Source organism: Trichechus manatus, unplaced genomic scaffold (genome assembly GCF_000243295.1).
Source record: "Trichechus manatus latirostris isolate Lorelei unplaced genomic scaffold, TriManLat1.0 scaffold00022, whole genome shotgun sequence".
Classification (NCBI taxonomy): domain Eukaryota; kingdom Metazoa; phylum Chordata; class Mammalia; order Sirenia; family Trichechidae; genus Trichechus; species Trichechus manatus.
The window spans coordinates 17,276,635-17,290,072 of NW_004443958.1; positions in this window are offsets into that span (position 1 = coordinate 17,276,635).

Below are 13,438 nucleotides of genomic sequence, written 5' to 3' on the forward strand. Positions count from 1 at the left end.
CATTGCAGCACTGTTCACAATAGCAAAAAGATGGAAACAACCTAGGTGCCTATCAATGGACAAATGGATAAACAAATTATGGTATATCCACACAACAGAATACTATGCAATGATAAAGAACAACGATGCAGCCGTGAAACATCGTATAACATGGAGGGAGCTGGAACTTATTATGCTGAGTGAATTTAGTCAGTCACAGAAGGACAAATACTGTATAAGACCACTATTATAAGAACTCAAGAAAAGGTTTAAACACGGAAGAAAACATTCTTTGATGGTTACGAGGGTGGGGAAGGTGGGTAAGGATTATTTACTAACTAGATAAGAATCATCTTAGGCGAAAGGAAAGACAGCACACGCTACAGGAGAAGTCAGCACAACTGGACTAAACCAAAGCTAAGAAGTTTCCTGAATGCAATCAAATACTTTGAGAGACAGAGTAGCAGGGGTAAGGGTCTGGGGACCATGCTTTCAGGGGACATCTAGGTCAACTGGCATAACAAAGCTTATTAAGAAAATGTTCTGCATCCTACTTTGGTGAGTGGTGTCTGGGGTCTTAAAAGCTTGCAAGCGGCCATCTAAGATGCGTCTACTGGTCCCCACCACCTGGAGTAAAGGAGACTGAAGAACACCAAAGACACAAGGAAAGTAGTAGCCCAAGAGACACAAAGGGCCACATAAACCAGAGACTTCATCAGCCTGAGACAAGAAGAACTACATGGTGCCCAGCTACCACAAATGACCGCCCTGACAGGGAACACAACAGAGAGTCCCTGATGGAGCAGTAGAAAGATGGGGTACAGAACTCAAATTCTAGTAAGAAGACCAGACTTAATGGTCTGACTGAGACTGGAGGAACCCCAGAAAGCATAACCCCTGGACTCTATCAGCCCAGAACTAAAACAATCTCCGAGGCCAACTCTTCAGACAAGGGTTGGACTGGACTGTGGGATACAAAGTGATACTCGTGAGGAGTGTGCCTCTTAGCTCAAGTAGATACAAGAGATCAAAGGGGCAGCTTCTGTCCGGAGCTGAGACGGGAAGGCAGAGAGAGGCAGGAGCTGGCTGAATGGACATGAGGAATCAAGGGTGAAAAGGAGGAGTATGCTGTCACAGCATGGGAAGAACAATTAGAGTCACACAACAATGTATGTATAAATTTTGGTATGGGAGACTAACTTGAAATGTAAACCTCATTTACACTACAACAATAAACAAACAAAAAAAAAAGAATGGCATACAACAGGGGTCGGCAAACTACAGCTTGTAGGCTAAATCAGACCCACCGCCCATTTTCATAAAAAACGTTTTATTAAAACACAGCCAGGCTCATTCATTCACATATTGCCTGTGACGGCTACAACTGCAGAGTCAAGTAGTTGCAACAGAGACCAGAGGGTCCCCAAAGTCTAAAAATTTACTATCTAGTCCTTTACAGAAAAAGTTTGCAGGTTGCTGGCATACAACATCATCTGTGTTTTAGCTTCTGTCTTCCCTTCCACATTGACTGTTTTAGTTACCTAGTGCTGCTGTAACAGAAATACCACAAGTGGGTGGCTTTAAGGAAGCGAAATTCATTTTCTCATAATTCTGGAGGTTAAAAGTCCAAATCAGGGCCTTGATCATATTAGTGAGCCTCTCTCCTCATTTCTGGTGTCTGCCAACAATCCTGGGTTCCTTTGCTTGTAGCCAGTTCTCACATGGCATCTGTCTTCCCCCCTTTGTGCATCCTCTGTGTCTAACCTGCTCTTTTTATAACTCAGAAGTGATTAGAGTTAGAGTCCACCCCCCTCCGGTATAATCTAATTAACATAACAAAGAAACCCCTATTTCCAAACAAAATTATAGCCACAGGTTAGGGCTTAGGATCCCAACACATATTCTGGGGGCACACTTTCCTCATCTATATAGTAAATTAATTGGAACAGATGATATTTTAAGTTCCTTTCAGCTCTTGGGGATATATCTACCTCTGGGAAGATGGACGGATAGATAGATGGGTGGATGGGTGAATGAAAAAAACTGAATAATAGACTACACAGATAAAAACAGATGATAAAAACCCACTGCCATCGAGTAGATTCCGACTCGTAGTGACCCTATGGGACAGAGTAGAACTGCCCCATAGGGTTTCCAAGGCTGTAATCATTACAGAAGCAGACTGCCACATCTTTTTCCCGCAGAGCGGCTGGTGGGTTCAAACTGCTGACATTTCAGTTAGCAGCTGAGCGCTTAACCACTGCACCACCTGGGCCTTCCAGCCATAGGCATAGGGATTAGGATTAGGATTTATAACACATATTTGGGGGGACACAATTCAATCCATAACAATCCATAACACTGACAATCCACCACCCTCTGCCTCCCCAACCACTGTGTCACCTGCCACCTTCCCTGTGATGATGCTGAGTCCCCTCAGGAATACCCTCTTCTCTACCCATTTTGCCTAGCTAACTCCTTGCATCCTACCAACCTCAGCTTGGGCGGAACCTCCTCTTTGTAGGTCCCTACTAGGGTCAGGAGGAGCTCTGGTGGTGCAGTGGTTAAGTGCTTGACTGCTAACTGAAAGGTTGGTGGTTCAAACCTACCAGCTGCTCTACAGGAGAAAGATGTGGCAGTCTGCTTCCATAAAGATTATAGCCTTGTAAACCCTAATGGGCAGTTCTACTCCGTCCTATAGTGTCGCTACGAGTCAGAATCAACTCGCCAGCAATGGGTTTGGTTTACTGGGGTTAGGAGTCCCTTGTGCAACCACAGCACGTTTGCCTACTCCTACGCTCCCACCAGGAGTCCCTGGATGGTTCAAACAGTTAAGTGTTTTACTAACAACTGAAAGATTGGTGGTTCAAACCCATCCAGAGGTGCCTTGGAAGAAAGGCCTGGCAATCTGCTTCCAAAAGGTCACAATCTTGATAACCCTATGGCATGCAGTTTTGCTCTGCAACACATGGAGTCGCCATGAATCCAATCGACTTGATGGCAACTGGTTTGGGTTTTTTTTGGTTCTATGCTCCCACCATGCTGGACAGAATTATCAGATTGCATGCCTGTCTCCACCTCTGGCCTGTATGCCCCTTAAAGACCACAACTATAACTTCTTAATCTCTGGATCCCTGTGCTTAGCACCATGCCTGACACACAGTAGGTGGCTCGATGTTTACTGAACAGAACTGCAGTAGACTGGGTTTCCGGGGAATGGAATCAGGCTGGGTGGGTGTCTGCCTCAGAAAAAGGGGTGGAGACACAGGAGCACCCAAAGCAAGCTCCCTGCCATCTCGCCATGTTGCCAAGGCCCCTATTAGGGACAGAACGCCTCACTATGACCCCACAGGTACATGCTAGTCAGGGTCTGGGTTACAGATAACAGAAACCAGCCATGACCACCTTACGGAAAAAAGGGACCTGGTGGGAAGACAACTGGGAGCTCCCGGTATCAACAGGTAGGCTGGAAGAAATACAGCCAGAGCGCTCCCTGGAAGCGAGGATGGCAAGACTTCATCTCACATACTTGAACATGTTATCAGGAGGGACCAGTCCCTGGAGAAGGACATCATGCTTGGTAAAGCAGAGGATCCACAAAAAAGAGGAAGACCCTCAAGGAGATGGATTGATACAGTGGCTGTAACAATGGGCTCAAGCATAACAACATCTGTGAAGACAGTGCAGGACCAGGCAGTGTTTTGTTCTGCTGTATACAGGGTGGCTGTAAGTCGGAACCGACTCGACAGTACCTAACAACAACAACAGAATCAATGGGCAGGCTGGAGAACCAGGCTTGGAAAAAGGACCAGGGGATATTGGACAGAGGGACAATGTGGTAAAGGTCATGCCCAGGATGTCTGCTTAGGACAGTCATTACCCTCGGCTCTGAGTAACCTCTAACTGCCATCTTTGTGGCATTCAGGCCAGACTCAAAGTCTTGGGTGGCAGTGCCCATGTGGCCAAGCTGAGGTCAGACCCCGGGGCCCTAGTAGCTGAAGGCAGGGCGAAAGAATGTCTGGTCCACCTCTGCTTCCACACTGGGCTTGGCCTCCCTCTAGGACACACACTGGGGAACCCCCAAACAGGAAGGTGGGGGAATTCTGGGCAGCCCGAATACAGAAAATGTCCCTGAACACCCCCACCCACCAAACTGTAGAAATAAATGTGTACAGGCCCATGACCCCTGTGGCCTCGTAACTCAGCCCCACAGAATGTACTCAAGGGCTTCCAGGGGGCGGAAGCGAGGGAGAGGCCCCTGCGTGTCTACATAGCCCCAGAGCCAAGTGTGAATAAAGGAAGTGTTTCTTCACCTCTCACCACAGAGAGCAAGTGTCAAGGAGAATTTCAAGCATCTGCTATTGCAAAACATCTAGAGTAGTAGCAAAAGGTTATTTCCAGAAACATCCCTCTGCCTCCTCCCGCCCCAGGAAACCATTCAGCGTCAGCTACGTTCTGTGTAACTTAATTGCCGTTATCTGAAGTTGCTCCATTCATTCTATTCTACAAACTGACCCCAGACCCAGATGTGCTGGGTACTGGGGTTACAGAGATGAACCAGACCCTATCCTGGACCTCCGGAAGTTCAATCTGCTGCTGGGCTGAGGGCTGGGGATCATGGTCTCAGGGGACATCTAGCTCAATTGGCATAACATAGTTTATAAAGAAAATGTTCTACATCCTACTTTGGTGAGTAGCATCTGGGGTGTTAAAAGCTTATGAGCGGCCATCTAAGATACTCCACTGGTCCCACCCCATCTGGAGCAAGGGAGAATAAAGAAAACCAACGACACAAGGGGAAGATTAGTCCAAAGGACCACAAGTACCACAGCCTCTACCAGACTGAGTCCAGCACAACTAGATGGTGCCCGGCTACCACCGCCGACTGCTCTGATAGGGATCACAATAGAGGGTCCCGGGAAGAGCTAGAGAAAAATGTAGAACAAAATTCTAACTCACAAAAAAGGACCAGACTTACTGGCCTGACAGAGACTGAAGATACCCCGAGAGTATGGGTCCCGGACACCCTTTTAACTCAATACTGAAGTCACTCCTGAGGCTCACCCTTCAGCCAAAGATTAGACAGGCCCATAAAACAAATAATAATACACACAGCTCAACCATGTATACGAGACTAAATGGGCACCAGCCCAGGGGCAAAGACGAGAAGGCAGAAGGGGACAGAAAAGCTACACGAATGGAAATGGGGAACCCAAGATTGAGAAGGGGGTGGCAAGCAATGTCACGAAACAATATGTGTATTAACTGTTTAATGAGAAACTAATTTGTTCTGTGAATCTTCATCTAAAGCACAATAAAATATATATACATACATATATATGTACACATGTACGTACACACACACGTATTAAAAAAAGTTCAGTCTCCTGAAAGAGAGGCTCTGGAGATGGCAATTGTAGTGAAGGGTTCAGGGGCTCAAGATGTGAATACACTCTTCAGACATCTTTCAACACTACTCCACACTCCCTCCCCAATGAGTTACTCCCTTAAGTCAGCCACCAACCTTAGGACTGGAGTCCCAAGGACTAGGGCTGGGTGCCCAAATCTGGATCCTATTAGGAAAAGCTGCTGGCTACTGAATTGGCTAAAAAATTCCACCCTTGGGCAGTCAGTTTCCTGAGTAGGGGAATAGGGCAGAGGCTGACATCAGCACTCTAGGGCAGACCTAGCTCTTGGCAAGAGTTGGTCCTCAGGAACAGGGAGGTGGAGCTTGTCCTACTCTACTCTCCACAAGCCATACTACCAACACCTATCATTTGCACCACACCTCCAGTTTATGACACGTTTACATGCATTTGCTCATTCATCATCCATTCACTGAGTACCTGTTACGTGTGAGGCACTCTGCTTAGATACAGAAAGAAAAAAAGTAATAAAACACAGTCTCTGCCCTTTGGGATGCCACTTCCTCTGGGAAGCCCTCCTTGATCTCTCAGACTGGGTTTGATGCTCCCCATGAGCTACAGCCCCCTAAACCAAAACCAAACCAAACCCACTGCCGTCAAGTCAATTCCGACTCATAGTGACCCTACAGGACAGAGTAGAACTGCTCCATGGAGTTTCCAAGGAGCTGCTGGTGGATTCAAACTGCCAACCTTTTGGTCAGCGGTGTAGCTCTTAACCACTACACCACCAGGGTCACAGCATCCCATGTCATCACTGTCTGTCTATTTGTCTGTCTCTCAGTCTAAACTCTTGGGGTCGGAGAGAGATGGGTTCATTCCCCCCATGCACCCTAGCCCCTCAGTGCCTGGTACAGTGCCTGGTACACAGGGGAAAAGGGATGTATGTTTTGGGTAAGTACCAACGGGAACACCTCGAGGAGGGAGGTGCCATCAGGGAACCCAAAACCAAGTGGGAAAGAGCAAAGAAGATTCTAGCATTATCATTCCCTCCTCATTTTACAGATTAGGACATTTGTCTCAGAGAGCTTGAGTGTCTTGCCAAGATAGTATCACTAGTAAAATTAGCTGGGCCTCTAATCTCACTCTCCTCATACCAATGTCCACACCAGCTCTCTGTACCGCAGCCAGCTTTTAGCTCTCCACTCCCCCCCACCCACTGGAACCACAGAGTTCCATCTGCTCTCCCGTGATCAACTCAGTGCTGGGGACCCAAAGTGTTCCGTATCCTCCCCTGGGATGGTAGCCCATGATTAAAATGAAGACATGGATTCCAAGTGATGGAATTTCAGGTACTCATTTATTTATGAAATAAACATTTACTGAGTGCCTACTGTATGCTCTATTCTAAGGGCAGGGTTACAGGAGTGAACACAGGCAGAAATCACTGCCCTCTAACCTATGAGCACGAAATGCTGTTATGAAAAGGCAGCGTCCCTTTGTTGAATGAATGACTAACAAAGTGTAAGTAATGTCAAGTGGTCTATTAACAATGTAATGTAAACTGACTCAGGGCATATGGTCTGTTGGGGGAGGAGGGAGATCACACATCCTCACCCCAAATCAAAAATACCAAACCAGGTACTGGCAGTCAATTCAAACTCATGGCAACCCCATGTGTGTCAGAGTACAACTATGCTCCACAGGGTTTTCAATGGCTGATTTTCTGGAAGTAGATGGCAAGGTCTTTCTTCCAAGGCACCTCTGGGTGAACCTGAACCTCCAACCTTTTGCTAGCAGCCAAGCACATTAACTGTTTGCACCACCCAGGGACTCCCCTCCTTACCCCCAGGCCACTCTGTCATGTGTTAGAGGATCCCCTGCTCTTGACCACTCTCCCTTCAGCATCCATGTTCTCATTGTTGTGTGCCACCCAGTAGATTCTGACTCACAGCAACCCTACAAGACACAGCAGAACTGCCCCACAGGGTTTCTGAGGTGGAAATAGCCTTTACAGAAGCAGACAGTCACATCTTTCTCCTGCAGAACAGCTGGTAGGTTCAGACTGCTGACCTTTCAGTTAGCAACCCAGAGCTTTACCCACTGCGCCACCAGGGCTCCTCTTCAACATCCATAAAACAGAAAAACAAACCCACTGCCATCGAGTTGATTCCAACTCACAGTGACCCTACAGAACAGAGGAGAACTGCCCCGTAGGGTTTCTAAGACTGTAATCTTTACTGAAGCAGACTGCCACATCTTTCTCCCATGGAGTGGTTGGTGGGTTTGAACCACTGACTTTGTGGTTAGCAGCTGAGTGCTTAACCACTGCGCCACCAGGCTCCCTTTTCAACATCCATAGTACAAGAGAACTACAATGAGCCTCCTTTTTGGCCATTGCCGGCTTCCTAATTAAAGTCAAGGATCTGTGTTTACTCAGGCGCTACAAACACAGACCCTAAAGAAGTGTTTAAGAGAAAGCAGATGAAATGTGGGTAAGAACTAGCTAATAAAATCAGGGAGAAATGCTGTGAGTTTTCAACCATGACTGTGATTAAACAAAACTTGCAGGGAGGTGGCGTTAGAAGGCCAGGGTGCATGAACACGTGCAGGGCCAGGCTTCCAGGGTAAAACGTAAACCAGAACTTTCTGCAGAATTAATTGGTCCCCCACAGGAGATCCGTGCTAAATTCCTCTGGACCGGGCCAGATAATCTCAATGCTGCTAATGCGGTCTCCCCTCCCGCTCCTGCCACTGGATTGTCACATAGCATGTCAAGACTGCATTTAAAAATTCTGTGGATAGACTGAGTCCAGTACAACTAGATGGTGCCCAGCTACCACCACTGACTACTTTGACTGGGATCACAACAGAGAGTTCCGGACAGAGCTGGAGAAAAACGCAGAACAAAATTCTAACTCATAAAAAAAGACCAGACTTACTGGCCTGACAGAGACCGGAGAAACCCCGAGAGTATGGCTCCCGGACACCCTTTTGGCTCAGTAATGAAGTCACTCCCGAGGTTCGCCGTTCAGCCAAAGATTAGACAGCCCCATAAAACAAAACGAGACTAATGGGGCACAACAGTCCAGGAACAAGGACTAGAAGGCAGGAGGGGACAGGAAAGCTGGTAATAGGGAACCCAAGGTCGAGAAGGGAGAGTGTTGACATATGGTGGGTTGTTAACCAATGTCATAAAACAATATGTGTACTGTTTAATGAGAAACTATCTGTTCTGTAAACCTTCACCTAAAGTACAATTAAAAAAACAAAAAAGATTCATTCAAAAAAACCACCTTGGACTCGGCCAGTTCAGTGGGGGCAGCTTCTAGCCTTCTGAGTAAGAACCTGTGCTCGGGAAGAGAGGCACCTAATGAATGTCAGAGGGGACAGTCATGGTTCAGTGGTAGAACTCTCACCTTCCATACATGAGACCAGGGTTCGATTCCCAGCAAATGCACCTCATGTGCAGCTACTGCCCATCTGTCAGTGGAGGCTTGCATGTTGCTATGATGCTGAACAGCTTTCAGTGGAGCTTTCAGACAAAGACAGACTAGGAAGAAAGGCCTGGCAATCTATTTCTAAAAATCAGCCAGTGAAAACCCTACATATCACAAAGGTCCAATCCACAACCGACGATGGCTTCAAACAACAATGAATGTCAGAAGCTGAGGCTACCCACTTCGAGGACGCGCGCTGCCATCTCTCATCTCTGAAATGGGGCCATTGCACTAGATACTGGCAAAGGTGTCTTCTAGTGACAGCTTCCAAGAACTAGTTCGTCCCGAGTCCTAGCAGGAACCTGGGGTGCGGAGAAGCACCTCTCTTCTGAAATACATGATAGAGTCCGGCCTGAATTTGAATGCAAGTGGCAAAGGACAGTGAGGATCCACAGGAAGTGGTTGACTTCCCAGAGATCAAAGGAACAAAGGAGGGAGAAGCCCAGGGCCAGCCTTAATGAACAAGTTTCCTCAGTTAAAGACGACACTGGGAGGGTAACCAGTGGGCCCACAAAACAATCAATGTCTTTGATTAGGCGATGATGAAATTCCCCATTAGCGCTTTAATCTGGCTCCCGGGGATTTGGGTTCCCTTTGCAGTGTTTTCAAACAAAATGATCTTGAATATACATTATTCCCCAAACCAGTAAACACAGAGCCTGGCCCCCTGCCTCCTCCCCACTCCGAGCCGGCAGAGGGAGTCCCAGCTGAGTCTTTCACACCAGACGGTGGCAACCTCAAGATGCTCCGGGAATCCATATTTGGCTGTGTTCTGTAAGAGACGATCTTTCTCACCAGGCCTTGCACTCTGCAGGTCCAACTCCTTTATCAGAGGCTCGTTTTACCTACGGCTTTCTGCACTTAAAGCTAAAACCAATCTCCCTGGGCTAGGACCAGTCTCTCACCATGCCAAGGCCCCAATAAACACCCAAGTGCTCCCCTGAAGCTGGCTTGGTTTTAATACCAGAGCAGACAGAGCCCACCCTGAGTCAACTCCAAGTCAACCTGGATTCTGAGTCATTCTGAATGTAAATAATCAAGAGCAAAAGAGACCCCTGAAGGATTAACCCAAAGCTGAGCTGATCCTGCCCATTCACACCTTGCAGTTCCCTGCCTGCCTGCTTTTGCACATGCTGTTCCCTTTGCCTGAAATGCTGTTCCCAGTGATGGCCTTAAAAACTCATTCAAACTCTCACCTTCTCCATAAAGCTCTTCCTGTCCTTCCAGTCAGAGTTCGGTTCAACGCTTCCCAAGTGTGTGAGCCTGGCCAAGTCCTGTGTTCCACTAAAGCTGAAGAGAAGTCAAATCTCCGTATCTGGCTAGAGACCCTCCCAGGCTAGAGTTTCCAAATAACGCCTTGCTCACAACTCTATTTAAAACATTTACTGTGTAATATTTAAAATGTACAAAAATATATAAAGAATAATAAAACCACCTCTTGTACCCACCACCCAGACTAAGAAATAAAATATAGTGAAAACAAAAGAAGCCCCCTGGGTACCCCACCCCAGTCATACCCCTCTCCCCTGTCCCCAGAGGTAAGCACTATCCTGAGCTTGGTATTTATCACTTTCGTGGATTTCTTTATATTTGTGTTACATACGCTTGTACCTCTAAACAATGCATGGCATGTTTTAAATTTTTCATAACTTTAGCACTTTGCATATTAATACAATTACCAGTTTCTCTATCTTCTCCCAAGATCTGGGACACTAACCAAAATATATCTGGGCATCTAATGGAAAGCTGGACAATGAAAAAGGAAGACTGAAGACGAGTTGATGCATTTGAATTACAGTGTTGGTGACTAATACTGAATATACCATGGACTGCCAGAAGAATGAGTAAATCTTAGAAGAAATACAACCAGGATGGCTCCTTAGAAGCAAGGATGGCAAGACTTCAACTCGCCTATTCTGGACACGTCATCAGGAAAGGCCAATCGCTAGAAAAGGAAGTTATGTTTGGCAATGTACAGGGTCAGCAAAAACAAAGGAAATCCCCCAAGAGATGGGCTGACACAATAGCCACAACAACGGACTCAAACATACCGACCATCACGAAGATGGTGTAGGGCCGGGCAACGTTTCATTCTGTTAGACACGGGACCACCATGAGTGGGAGCAACCCAAACTCTGGCTCAGAGTTCATGTTGAATGCATGTTTGTTGAAAATGGAAAAAACATTAAGTACATCGAGGGCCAGGTTTGCGCCCACTCGCCACAGGAAGGGAGTGGGGAGGGGCTCAGGGGGTGTCCACGGGAGTCTGTCTTTAGAGTGCTTTCGTCTGAATGTCTCCTAGAGTCTACCATGCAGAGGACCCAACGGAGACACCAACGTGGCTGGCTGAAAAGACATGGTGGCACTGACTGGGAGGCACAGGAGCTGTCCCAGGACTCAGGGTTTCTCCTACGGCCACAGTGCCAGCCCACAGCAGGGCCCTGGACGTGTCTGGACATGAATGACAATTTTTACAGATAAGGAAATGGAGAGGCTGGAACAAGACGATGGCTGGTCCGAAAGTGCCCCACTGGAGGCCCTTCTAACAGAGAACAGGTCAGGAGGGGCGTGCTCACCTGCAGACCACACACGGAAAACCAGCTTCCCTCCTTCAGCTCCAGCCCCCACAGCAGGGGCTGCACCTTGACTCCAACCCTTTCAACTCAGCCAATAATACAGCCTATGTGGCTTCTAGGATCTTTAGAAGGGGCCCAATGAGAGTCACACGATTCAAAAATGCACGAACACACAAGGAGCAGGGACTGGGGAAAGTGGAGAAGAGAGCAGTTTTATATGCCGAGAACAGGCTAACTGAGTTTAAGGAACACCAGCCTTCAGAACAGAGGGCTGCAGCCTCCGTAAATGCTCTTTTTCATTAATTTGTTGTTGTTAGCTGCCATCGAGTCAGCCCCCAACCTATGGCAACCCCATGCACAAGAGTATGAAACATTGCCCAGTCCTGCACCATCTCCATGATTGGCTACAGATCAGACCATTGTGATCCACAGGGCTTTCATTGGCTGATTTTTGGAAGTAGACTGCCAGGCCTTTCTTCCTAGTCTGTCTTAGTCCAGAAGCTCCGCTGAAACCTTTTCAGCATGATAGCAACACACAAGCCTCCACTAACAGCTGGGTAGTGACTGCACACGAGGTGCATTGGCTAGGAATCAAACCCGGATCTCCTGCACAGAAGGTGAAACTTCTACAACTGAACCACCACTGCCCTCTTTTTCACAATCATTAATTAGATTGCGTCTTTTGACCTTTGAATTCTCTGCCAATCTGAAGTTCACCTGCTCGGAGACCATGGAGTAGAGTTCAGAAGAGCCAGGTCTAAGAAAATAATTCCTAACTCTGGCCCTGGCCAGCTGTGCAGCCTTAGGCAACTCACTTAATCTCTCTGGGCTTCAATTCTGTGAAAAAAAAAAAAAAAAATTACACATTCTACAAGCACTTTTGCAGCAAGGCGAACTGTGAGCCTGGCACTGTGGATCTAAAAGAGAAAAAGGTCTAGTCTCAGGGCTCGGCAACATTTAGTGGGAACAAGGCCACTGTATAACTGAAAAGTGCTCTAAGGATATAAGGTGTTACTACTATACTTTATTTTCTTTCATATAAGCCCTTAGTCATCTAGTGCTGCTATAACAGAAATACAAGTGGATGGTTTTAACGAAGAGAAGTTTATTTCCTCACAGTAAAGTAGGCTAAAAGTCCAAATTCAGGGTGTCAACTCCAGGGGAAGGCTTTCTCTCTCTCGGCCTTCTCATCAGTGTTCCCCCAGACTAGGAGCTTCTCTGCGCAGGGACCTCAGTCCAAAGGACACGCTCTGCTCCTGGCACTGCCTTCTTGATGATATGACGTCCCCCAACTCTCTGCTTGATTCCCTTTCCTTTTATCTCTTGAGAGAGAAAAGGTGGTGCAGGCCACACCCCAGGGAAACTCCCTTTACATTAGATCAGGGATGTGACCTGGGTAAAGGTGGTGTTACAATCCCACCCTAATCCTCTTTAACATAAAATTAGAATCACAAAATGGAGGCCAACCACACAATTCTGGGAATCATGGCCCAGCCAAATTGATACACACAGTTTTTGGGGGACATAATTCAATCCATGACAAGCCCCTTTCTTTTTTTTTCTTTTCCTTTCTTCTTTTTCTAAAAAAAAACACTCAAGACGCGGTGTTTGGTCAATGCTAAGTAGAACAGAGAGCCAGGAAGCTCATCTTTAATTCAGCGCCAACAATGCTCAAACCTGGTAAACGGCTTTCTTCCAGCACATCTATTCATAGGCAGCTGTTCCTAGAGTTAACTCTCAATTATTCACCCGCGCAGAGTCGTCCCATGCTCTGAGAATGGCGAAGAGGTGGATTCGCTGAGGGAGGGGTAGCAAAGAAGAGGGCAGAGGGGAACAGGAAGCGGCCTAGAAAAGACCCCATCCTGCCTCCAGGGAGCAGCCCCCCATCCCTCTCAGAGGGCAGCCAGGTGGCTATGCTCTTAGGGTATGGTCAGCAGGGAGGAACAGACAAGCTGTCAAGGACCACCTGCGTGCTGCACTCAGTTTCACCCTCCCAGCACCCAATGAGAAAGGTCTAACA